We start from the raw sequence: 12,884 nt of genomic DNA on the forward strand, positions 1-12,884 counted from the left end.
AGAATCAGTGGTAGACAAGGCATTGCTTACTAGGCATTTTATCACCCAGGCTGCTCCAAACATCAGGAGAAAACTACAGAAGTTAGAAGCAAGACCCCAAACCTGCTGTTGACCTTGGTAGAGGAGACCTTTAAAATTTTCAATGACAGGGACTGGACAGAGAAAGCTAATAAAGATAGGAGACAGGCCAAGAAAGCACAGCTTTTGGCTGCCCTGATTCCCTTGCCACCTCGGGGTGACCCTAGGACACCCAGATGACTGGATACTCGAATGGAGCCAGCCAACCTGGGATGGAATCAATGTGCTTATTGTAACAGAGAGAGACACTGGAAAACAATGCCCTGACCGTCCTAAATCGGGATGGACAGCAGGCAACCCTGGCTGACCCTCTCTCTTTGCCAACCTCTCAGATGAGAGGTCTACATCTACCCACTGCTGAGGCCCGAGAGCCTTCCTGGCTCTGACTCTAACACGCTCCATCACCAGCGGAGCCTTGGGTCACCCTCGACGTGGCAGATTGGGAAACTGAGTTTCTCATGGATTCCGGAGTCACCTACTCTGTCCTGACCTGCCTATTGGCACCCTCTCCAATCGTGACTACATGGTAATAGGGACAGACAGATGGCCTAAGGTAAGACAATTTACTTTCCCCCTTGCTTGTGAGATTGAGTCTAATAATATCACCAGTCATTTCTGAATGTCCCTGAATGCCCCTTCCTGCTATTAGGAAGTGATTTATTAATAAATTTAGAACAACTATTTCCCTAGAAAGGGACAAGATTCAGGTAAAAATAGAGCCAGAACAAGGGGCTCACTTATTGGCACTCTTAAATGACCATGAATCTGATAAGACTCTAAAAAGGGAAAAAAAGGGAACCCCTATATTAGATCCCAGAGTGCCAACAGGCTTTTAAAGTGCACGTGCGCACGTGGAGTTAGATGAGCCCCAACATTAGGATTCACACCCTAAATGTATATGAAAGACTAGTGATAACCTACAGCTCCTAAAAACAGTGAAAAGCTCAGTGCCTTTAAGAGAACTTACAGGAGGCCTTTCTTACCACTGACCTTCTGTTGGATGGGAAAATAAACCCAAACCTGCAACACATAGTTGATTTAGGGGAAGTACAACAGGCAATTATAAAATACAGAAATAAAACTTTACCAAAGTCCTTCCAAGAGGGAGACGTCTTCCATACAGGTCAAACGAGGAGCAAGTTCTACTCAAAACTTGGAGAGAGGGCACCCCAAAGGACCAATTATTACCCAAATAAAAGGGCCCTTAACAAGTAATTTTGGACACCCCAACTATGGTCAAACTCCACGGAATGCCTGGTTGGGTGCACCTTTCCAGGATAAAGCTTTTCTCCCCTAAACATTGCACTACACCCGTGAACCACAAGAAAACCTAAAGTATCTCTTTAAGAGAACTGGATAACGTCCAGATAAGTACTGCAGTAGACTGGACTCCTGTTTACCATATTTTTTACCATCGTATTACTTACCTTTTACCACTTTGAACACCACCCCCCAACCCTGAAAATTACTTTTTTGTCCTTATTAGGTTTAAGATAAATGGCCCAATCTTATAAGACAGACGAGAGACCTCATACTTAACCTCTAGGTGGGCCCTTAACACAATGTCTACTCTGATCCTCCTCCTCTTCACCCTCTTCTCCCTCAGACTCTCTACCCCAGCCACCCCCAGACATCCATGGACTCCAGACATCCAAAAGGTAGCACAAACAAGCAACCTGTCGTTGGAATGTTGGATGTGTACGCGGAGAAATCATTCGGGGCGGGACACTAACCTCATAGCTATACACTCAAGCTTCGCCCCCTTAATACACAGTGCCAGATCATATTCCAGATTTAACTACGCCCTATACACTCGCACATAACATAATGGGGTAGGGGGAGGACCCCGACCCGTAGACGGTTCCTCGACGAAGGCAGAGGATACAGCCACATACCCAGAAATTGTTGGACAAGCCCTCATTTTAGTGACCAAGCCGTCCCTTTGCATTAGGAATTCATTTGACCGGGGACAATGTCTAGGAGAGATCCCATATGTACTTCGTAACAATACACTAGAATACAACGTCACTGAGCATAGCTTTACCCTGTAAATAATGAGACTACATATGAGGTTGATTCGATTAATGTCTCAATGTGGTGGGGCAATAAATTATCCAATAACACAGGCCAGTGGGAGGCTGACATTCTACCACTAAGAAATGAATATGGTAACAAAACATATGGCATTGATCAATTTTCGGGGTACCCTGGAACCTAAATAATGAGGAAAAGGCGATGAGCAACCTCACCCACCAAAATAATAAGACCTGGTGGCGCCCCATATTAATATATAGGAACCTGAGGTGCCGATTTAAGCACTCACATAATTCTTGCTCCTCATTTCCTAGCTTCCATCCATTATGCAATGATGATTACTTCTCAGGGACATGACCATGCCATGTTGACTCCTGGGGACCCTGGTTTCCCTTGGTAAATCCCTCTTCGGTCGGCATTGACACCCAACATCACTATGCTTGGATATAAGGATTCACCACTGCAATTTCCCTCAAAGGCACAGGAAACTTTTGGTTATGTGGCACCAACCTCCTTCTCACCTTACCCAAAAAATGGTGAGGGATTTGTTCTGTTGTTAAGGTAGTTCCTGAAGCATGTAACTTAACCGACCTAGGGTCCTCAGGAAAAGTCCCCAACATTGGCTCCTTCCTCTCTGCATCAAGAGCCTCCCAGAGAGGAAAGGACTCAGTGCCCAGCCTTTACAGTTCCTCATTAAACTTTTGAGTCCTAAGTACTAGTAATCCCATTATTGATAGAAGTGCGTTGGGACACACAATATACTGGGGCATCTTCTGGTTCTTAGGAATAGCTGACCTTGAGAGCTTAATTAGGGACATCTCAATCTTAATACAGGAATCATGGAAGGCTACTGTCACAGCCCTAGAGGCACAACAAACATCCCTTAACTCACTGGCTGAGGTGGTCTTCCAAAATCTCAGGGCACTAGATGTATTAACTGCAGAAACAGGAGGCGCCTATGCCCTATTGGGAGAGGAATGCTGTTTTTACATAAACTCTTCAGAAAAAGTAGAAGACAGTCTAGAGGTACTTAAAGAAAATATATAGAGAGACATCCTAGAAAAGACCCAAACCTGGTCATGGATTCACATCTTTAATGAAATACTTCACAACTGGTTTAGTTGGCTGAGCCCTTTCCTAAGTCCCCTTGCCTTAATAATTGTCATAGGAAGAATCTTATTAATCTTCAGTCTTTGTCTTTATAATTTCCTAGTAAACGTGTCTCCCAGACAACAATAATTTCATGTGAAGCTGATGGTGGCTCAGGAATTCCAGCCTATTCCATTATAAGAGGATTCGAGTCCCTATAAGTCAGCGAGAGATTATTCCTCCAAAGTGTGCGGCCCACTTCCCCAACAGAAAGTGGTTACAGAAAGAGACCTTCGCCCCTAACCTCTTAAAATTAAGGAGGATAAAATCTCTCAGCAGGGAATGAGACAGAATAGGAACAGGACTTTGCTCCACTCCCTTAACTGCCAGATCTCGCACGAGCCAGATTCAGTTACTTGCAGGGGCCAAGATACCGAACTTGCCAACCACAAACTTCTCCAGAGCAGTGGATCCCACATCTGTAGGCGTGCACAAACCTGAGTTGACCTCTATATGACCTTCCTTGGTGGCACTAGTGAGCCGCACTGCCGTCTTGAGCCTACAGAGTCCGCCCTGGACCTCAGCATGGATTGTGTCTGCGCAAGTACCATAACCAGGAAGAAAGGAAAGGATTGCCCCAGCTGACATCAAGCCCTCCTTTACTCTGCCCTATATGATGCCCGGCTCCTTTGTCTCCTTTCTGGGAGTCCGCTGGAGAATTCCTCCTGTTGTGCTGCTTCCCTTGTGCTGACGCATAAGCCTCAATAAACTTTATCTGAGTTTTTGGTTTGGATTCATGGCAATTTCCTTTTTTTTTTTTGGCAATTTCTATTACATAGAGAGCCAAAGAGCCCAACGTCAGTAACGATAGCATATGTGTATTTTGATTTTACTCGAAATTGCCAAATTGCCCTTCGACATGGCTGTATCAATTTTTTATTCCCATTAGCAATGTGTGTGTATGTTTTCCCACACCTGTGTCAGTATCTTATTAATGTGTTTAATTTTTACCAAAATAGTAGTTAAAAATTATCTAAATATTTCTTGATAATTGGTGAGGGTCAGCTATTCATATGTTCATTGGCCAATTGTACTTATTTTTCTATAAAGAACTTATACTATTATTTTTTCATGTTCCCATTGGTTTGAGTTTTCCTTTTGTTTTTGTAGAAGTGCTTTATATAGATCCAAATGCTGATTCTTTCTGTGTTATACACATGGCAAATATTGTCTCCTAATCTGTGACTTGGCCTTTTTTTTTAAAAAAAAACCAAACTTTTATTTATTTTAAGTGTGTTTTTCCAGGACCCATCAGCTCCAAGTCAAGTAGTTGTTTTAATCTAGTTGTGGAGGGCACAGCTCAGTGGCCCATGTGGGGATCGAACTGGCAACCTTGTTGTTAAGAGCACAACGCTTTAACCAACTGAGCTAACAAGCTGCCCCTGTCACATGTCTTTTAACTTTGCTTAAACATGTACATGTTATTCAAATTTATCAATATTGTAACTTTGCTTAGGATGCCTTTTGTAGTAGAGAACTTTTACATGCTGTTCAAATTTATCAATCTTGATGGGGTCAAACTTATCAATCTATTTTATGTCTTTTGCATTTAGGGTCTGGTTTAGAAGGACTTCTAGTTTCTCAAATTCATAAACATATTCTATATTTTCTTCTGATATATTTAGGGTTTTGTATTTTATGTTTGGGTTCTTAATCCTTTCAGAATTTATGTTTGTGACTGGTGTTAAGTAGAGAATCTAACTGTATTTTTATCCAAACAAATGATCAATTGTCTCACTGCCATTCACTGAATTGTTAGTACTTCCCCCACTGAGAGGGGATTCCATCTTTGTTGTACATGTTCCGTAACTTGGGTGAACAACCATCTGCAGAAATCACCCACACTAAGAAAAGGCTTACCCAAATGGGGCTGATGGAATTAGACAAATACCCCATACTTATAAGTGAACAGGATGTGTCCTTAAAATGAAAACTGTAACTTAGTTATTTTAGTGCCTGTCTAGACTAGTAGATAGTAAAGGAGGGTTATGTTTTGTATATTTAAGAAGCATCCAAACCCGTAGAGAAGTTTAATGAGTTTATTTGAGCCAAACTGATGACAATTGCTAGGAAGCAAAATCTCAATGGATTAAGAAAATGTTCTGGAGAATGGCAGTTTTTGCAGTTTATTTGATACATTAGAATCAAAGGAGGAGATGTAAGGAGGGCTTCCATTAGTGGTAGATTAAGGGGATGGCAGAAGGCCAAGTGGGGAAATCTCTGGGATTGGATAAAAAGTAAAATGGTGAGACACATATTTCTTTTACATTGGTGGGCACAGGATAGTTAACAATTAACATTTACAGCACATAGAGATGGTATTCCAGGAACAAGACAACAATGCAGTGTTCTGTGGTCTTGCTCTCTGCTGTAGTGGGTTACGCCCTAAAGCATCTGAGGAAAAAGAGATTACTCTGACATTCCAAGGTTATGTTATCTTAGATGCAAAAAGACAATAGACAGGCTCACTTAAGGCAAAATTGACCTTTGTCAAGGAAACTATAGGTCACAACCTGGTTTAGGTTAGGAATTTTTATGTTCAGATAATCCTATGTGGTTAATTTCAGTCTCTGAGTTTGTAGGACCTGCCATGCAGGCCTCTTCTGAGCTTGTCAGGTTTAGTATATGGCCCCTTTTTCGTCCAGTTTATATACAAGAAGTATATAAAAAGGGGAATTAAATAGTAAGGATTTGATCATGATTGTCTGGCATGGGAATAATTCACTAGAGAAATACACAAAAATTTCCAGGCCTTTCCATGGCTTGAATGAAATAGCTTTTTACACTAGCCTACTCCCTTAACTCTGACTATATGCTCATTAAAAACTTTCTGCTAGTCAGTCCAGTTTTATAGGTCCCTTGATACAAAAGGAGATGACACCCATAGAGAGAAAATGAGTATTTCAGATATATCTACTATTACACAAAAATTTTAACTCCCATGGCTGAAAATCTTTTTAAAAGGAAGGGTTTATTAGGCCATTACTAACAACAACAATAAGAAAAAGGACCGGTCTTGGGCCATGGAGTTTAAACCACCAGCATCATGGCTGTGTAGAAAAGGCAACATGTCTGTCCTTCCAGGAATTTTGCAAGTGTTTTTACACATCAAGTAGCTGGGAGAAAGATGTATGCCGTTCTGAAAGGATTTACATTATCTGTAGACAAAGGAGATGGGGGAAGGTGAATCAGGACTACTTCTGGGATAGGCAAAGTAGAATCTGCAAAGAAGAAGTGTCCACTCCTGTGGATTAGCTGTGGGCAGCAGATTGGGAAGTTCATGTGTAAATACGAAGCAGAGCCTCCAAGGATTCTATGGCACCTGGCTATGCTGGCAGAAATAGCCACCTGGAAATTAGTCCTAACTTCCAACAGATATACAGGAATGAGAGCATTCTTGTCAGAGCTGGTCCAGAACTATTACAGGCTGATTGTTCTGTCTCTTTCTCTCTCTGGCCACTGCCATTTTAATATAGAACATCTTAGAATTTTTTTCTTGTCACTACCTTTCTGAATTGAGAAATTGATATTCTGGTGTACAAATCAGTCCATTAAAAAGCTTTTAAACTGTGTAGTTTAAGCAGCGAAAGCCATACAGTTTTCTGAATTTCTATTTCTGTGGTTTTATTTCTAGTGTTTGTATAGTACCTGGCACATAGAAGGTACTTAGGACATTTGTTGAATGAATGGATGAGCCAACAATCGTCTTGTTAGGTTAATGTTAAATGCTATGAATCACAACCATCCCCCCCCCCCCCCCCAGAGTATTACTATGTGAATGATTTCTTTCTGCAGAGGGGTCCAGGCCTACAGCTTGAAGTAGAGCTAATCACACTCAAGGCAGATTGCAAATATTTCATTCATTTATCCGCCCATTCAAGAAAAATTTGCTAAGTACCTATTAATCATGATGTTAATACAATTATTAAAATTTTTTTTAAAGATCACAGTTCTTGTATTTAACCAGAGTGGAAGGTGGAGGAGGCTGCAATTACAAGCAGTTGGAAGTTCTAAGCAGTGGATCTAAAACGGAGGGAAAACCAAGCTGTTTGTACTCAGAAATGAGAGAAGACTAGCAGTCATTAACTGGGAAGGTCCATGAACCTCCACGGTTCCACGTGTCCAGCTGAGGTTCAGGTGTCAAGGATAAAGTAAACCCCCCAGGCCTTTCCAGAAGACTGGGGAATCACACAGATTAGTAGACCAAGAAATACTGGACGTTTAGGTGATTTCCAGTTTTTTTGCTATTATCAATAGTGCTGTGATAAACCTCCCTGAACAAAAACCCTTGTGCACAGCTTAACTTCCTTCGGATCAACTCCTTCTTGCAAGTAGATTTTTCTGGGTCAAAGAAAGACTATGCCAATTTACAGTCCTATGACCGATATAAGAGGGTACTTTTTCCCAGACTAAACTTTTATAGGTCTCCATGAAAATTAAAATATTTGCCAATGTTATGTTAAAAATTTCCATTTCGTTTTCATTTCAGAACTATTTTAATTAGTTAGAGAAACTTGTATGTTATGTTTGTAGAGAAAGGAATTCACCTTACATTATATTGCAATGACCACTGGGGTCTTGTTTGTATCAGTATTCGTGAGTCTGAGTAGGAAGTATTCTCCAATGCTTTACCTGGTGGGCTTAAGACAGAGGTATGATAGAAGAAAAAAAAAATGGTGGCAGAAAAGATTAAGAAAGAAAGGTAATATGATAGGAAATGAAGACAAAAAATGAGTGAGAAAGGAAAATGGAAAAGCAAGAGGGCCCAGACTCCATATGCTCTGCCTGTGCTTGTTCATTTTCTTGTGTAGTTGCTCTGAACTGATGTTTTCAGTTCAAACGTTTCCCAACTGCAGCTTCCTTTATCATCAAAGGAGGAAATGAAAGAGCAAGGACAATTATAGTCTGAGCAGTAATTACAGGGGTCAAAATGAGAAATCAACAGAGAATTTTTTTTTTTTAGGGAAAATCCATGTGTTGCAACTTGCTAATTCACCAGGCTCTTAGGACTCTGACTGTCAGACGTTAGTCATTTCTTCCCTTTAAAAGGTTCCCTCCCTAGTTTTCTAACTGGTATTGTCTTGTTACTAAACAGAGCAGGACCTTCAAACTTCTCTGAAAAATCTGAAAATGAATTCAAATTCTAATAGGCAGCATTCCTGAATGTTAAAATGTTAGTCAATTGTTCACTTCTGTCTATCTCTTAGGATCTTTCTTATTTAAGGGAATTCACTGAGCTAAAATTTAATTTAAATACTTTCAAGAGGTTTTGATTTTAAGATAACAGAGAGGTTACTCTATAAATTAATTTAAGATTTAGAAAGCCAACAGTAGCAATGGCTCCCTCTAAATACCAGAATACGCCACAATCTAACTGTGGTTTCATTTTCAAGCTTAGAGGCTGTCCACTGTCTTAAAAATCTTGGTAAGGCGAAATGTTTTCTCTCACCACCTTACTTACAAGTGTCCTCATCACATTTAAGTTATTTAAAGACATAAATCCAAATGCACCACATTAAAATAGGAACAAAAATTAATAGAGTAATTTTTTAAAGTAAATTATTGTCTATAGTAGGGCTGGGGGAATTGGAGAGTTGGTCAAAGGGTAAAAACTTGTAGCCAGAAGATGAGTAAGTTCTGGGACCTAATAATACACAGCATTGTGCTTATTGCTAACAATACTGTGTTATATACTTCAAAGTTGCTAAGATACTGGATCTCAAATGTTCTTACCACAAACAAGACATTATAATTATGTGAGGTGATGGATAGCTAACACTATGGTGGCAATCATATTGCAGTATGTAAATGTATTAAATTAACATGTTGTACACAATGTTATATGTCAATTATATCTCCATAAAAATAAAAGTAAGCAAGAAAAACTAAAGTACAAGAAAGAACAATGGATATTTGTTTAATATATAATTATATAGTTTACTTCATTTGTGATACGTTTTCTAAATCAGTGGATGTTTGAAAACATTTTTTCCTAAAATTTCAGTAAAGCCAGTATCAATGAAATTGTGGAAATAAATCACAATTTAAATGCCAATTTAGAAAGTAAACAAAGTATCACAATTATAATGAAATAAATAAATATAGTTTTGTAGGGGTTTTTTTTCTTTTCTTTTCTTTTCTTTTTTTTAGTAAACTAGAATCCAAAACTGAGCTTTATCTGGGGGCATGGTTTGTGAGTGGAGCGTCTGCTGCGCCTGGGCTTTCACCATGAGAACCTGGCCCTCGCTGACATCGGTGAGGAAGATCAGGCAGCTGAGCTTCCAGCTTATCTTAAATCTAAAGGAGCTGAAGGTTAACTTCATGTAGACTTATCTCAAATTACTGAAGCCTGTGATGAATGTCTGAAGGAAGAGGATTAAGATGTTGAAAACGTAATGAACAGCGTTGTTTGTATTCCTCCTATTGATTCTGGAACCAAATAAGCAAGAAGCTCTGATTGAAAACCTCTGTGAAACGCTGGTCAAATTTCGGGAAGGTGATTTCTCAGACTGCAGTTGCTAAGCCACCTTTTGCGTGAGATGGATAAGAATACTCCTGTAAGATATAAGGTATATTGCAGCCTCGTTAAATTGGCAGCATCTTGTGGGGCCATCCAGTATATTTCAGCTGAGATGGATCAAGTTAGAAAATGAGTTTCTGACTGGTACCTCACCACTGAAGAGCGGGGGGGGGGGGGGGGGGGGGACGACGACCACCCCTTTTGAGTCTGCTTTATGAGGCACTTGTGGATTGTGAGAAAAATGATGCCGCTTCAACAGTCATGCTTGAATTGCTAGGAAGTTACACGGAGGACCGTGTTTCCCAGGCGCGAGTTGATGCCCACAGATGTGTAGTACCAGCGTTGAAAGAGCCAAATGCACTTCTTTTTAGCCATCTTCTTACTTTAAAACCAGTAAAGTTTTTGGAAAATGAGCCTATGATTTTTTTTTCTCACCATTTTTGTGAGTGTTAAATTGGCATCATGTCAAGTTTTATCAGAATAAGAACAAAGGGTCACTATCTTGTATAATACATAAGCTGTATTCTGTAAGGAAGAGTTTTCTTTGTTTGTTTGTTTTTATTGGGGAATACTCGGGAACAGTGTGTTTTTCCAGGACCCATCAGCTCCAAGTCATTATTTTCCATCTAGTAGCGGAGGGCGCCCATGTGGGAATTGAACTGGCGACCTTGGTGTTATGAGCACTGCGCTCTAACCAACTGAGCCAACCGGCTGCCCTGTAAGGAAGAGTTTTGAAGGTGTAATAAGAGCTTTGATGAAATAATATATGGAGGAACAACAAATTTAAGGGGAACTGGATGCTAAGAGCAAACTTGGCAATCTTTGCTATCTTAAATGAAGCATTTCCTGAGTGAAAACGATAATATAATTTCATCACATCAGAAAAAGTTGGAAAAGGGGTACTTCTGTAAAGCTTTATATGTAACAGTCATTTTGTTCTAGTCAAAACCACATCAATACTTCCGTTCACCACTGAAACAATTATTTTGATTTGTTGTTTTTTTCAACATCTCTTCTGTTTTTGTTTTTTTTTCAGGTTGATTGTCATTTTCTAAGGTTAGAACTTTTTGATTTCTTTATTTCATTTGTTATCAGGCTCCGCCAGTCATGTTCTTTAATCTCGACTGCCTGAAAATGACTTTGATTTCAGAGGCTTTGTTTTCATCTAGGAAAGACAAAACTTGTTTTACCACTGAAATTATTACTCATTTTCTAAATACTCGTCAACAAAAGAGTTTAAAGAAAAATCCTTAAGCTTCTGCGGTTATGAGCATGTAAGAAAGGCACCATTTTCTTGGCTAATTTCCAACAACTACGTTAGTAATTTAGGCACTAAAAAAACTACAAAATGTGAATTTGTATGCTTATGTAGTAGCTTTTCAAGATTCCTAATATATTCCAGTAATACCACAAATACTTTCTGCAAGGTCTCGAGCTTACATTGAAAGAAAAGATATTTAAAACATGCAGATAGAAATCTGTTTTGTCTTCTACTCCCTTCCTTTCCCAAACATGTCTGTGTTTTGTATCTTCTATCAAAGCCAGGGGAAATTAAAAATGCTAACATAAGTAAACTGCCATATAAAAACTGCATTGTACTTCATGTTTCCTCTCATGCTTGAGAGCACCATTGTTGGAGAAACAGGAACGAGCAGTGCAGTATTTGGAAGTTGGCATGTTTCCAACGCACTGCGTTGGGTCATACTTATTATGCTGTACTAAAACATGTTTTTCATTTTCAGTTTTTTTCTGATAATAAAATATTATTGGAAATTTAGAAAATAGAGAAAAGTATAAAGTAAAAATCACTAGTAATCCACTATCCAGAGAAACCTGTCAACATTTTGGTACTGTTTACTGCGAGTCCTTTTTTTTCTTTCTATTTTTTAGCATATTTGATCATTCTATAGAATTTTGTATCTGGGTTTTCTCCTGTGAGCTATTTTCTAGGTCGTTAAAATGTCTCATAAACAATTGTCAGTGGCTGCAAAATAATTCCCATTATGGATATCTGATAATTAAACTATCTCCTAATTTAATATTTATTTCAACTTATTCCTATCAAATAAATTTGAGTTAATTTCTTTAAAAGTATCTGATGGTCTTCTCAGATTACCAGATAAAAACCTGTTAAAAGGGAATACTATGTTTTTGAAATATGGAACAGGATAAAAATTACATTAAAATTACCCAAGATTCCAACCGCCACTAAACATTTTGATGTAAATATTCTGGTCTCCTCTGTATACATACACTTTTTAAAAATTTGAATCACACTTATATCATTTTCAAGGCTGCGCTAAAAACATTTTTAGCATTTCCCTCTATTACTAAAAGTCTATTAAGAGTATAGCTCCATTATATTCCATGTTCCATTATTTTAATATATTGTTGGACATTTAATTTGTTGGAAAACCTTTATTGTTATAAATTAGGCTATGATAAATGTCATTTGTTCATAAATCTTCATGAAGATATTTGAATATTGCCTCACACTAAAATCTTTTCCAATTTGACTGATTGAAAAAAAAGAAATCTAGAAGTTTGCCCAGCATTGGTGGAAACAGTCATTTAACTGAGTGTGGAAAGATAAATCCCATGTGACCAGTCATATCGGGAGTTTCTTAAAATACCACTGCAATCCTCTCAGACAGGTATGAAAATATTTTAAGCAGGAATTTAACTGTTCACCTTAATTCATATCTTTAACAAATACTTATTAGCACAGTGCAAAGCATTGGAAAGATAGCCTGATCAAAACAAAGTCCTTCCCTTTTTGAAGCTTACAGTGCAGTGAAGGAGAAAGACTAGAAACACATAAATACAATTTGCATTTTTTTGGAAGGAAAAGAACTGGTTTCTTAAAAGAAACTGGCAGGAGCATGTGGACATAGATGTAGACACAGACTGCATGAGATCTGCATGAGGGGAAGTTAGCCAAGCAGAGGGTGGGGTGAGCTTAGCAGGCAGACGGAAAGTCTGACAGAGACAAGATGAGTAATAATCACTCAATTACTCAGAGAGCTGCAGCATTTGTTTCAGTTGGTGTTATGTTAATATTTTCTTGTTGATATATGTGTCATTGTATAAAAGTTTAGTATAT

The 12,884-nt window shown here is 38.8% G+C and overlaps 1 pseudogene; it reads left to right on the plus strand.

Moving 5' to 3' along the window:
* Window positions 1-3,714: 3,714 nt before the first annotated feature.
* On the plus strand, window positions 3,715-10,822 carry LOC109456556 (eukaryotic translation initiation factor 3 subunit M pseudogene; annotated as a pseudogene).
* The last annotated feature ends 2,062 nt before the right edge of the window (window positions 10,823-12,884 follow it).

The sequence above is a fragment of the Rhinolophus sinicus genome, chromosome 1, assembly GCF_057876585.1.
Source record: "Rhinolophus sinicus isolate RSI-liver-muscle chromosome 1, RSI-T2T, whole genome shotgun sequence".
NCBI lineage: Eukaryota > Metazoa > Chordata > Mammalia > Chiroptera > Rhinolophidae > Rhinolophus > Rhinolophus sinicus.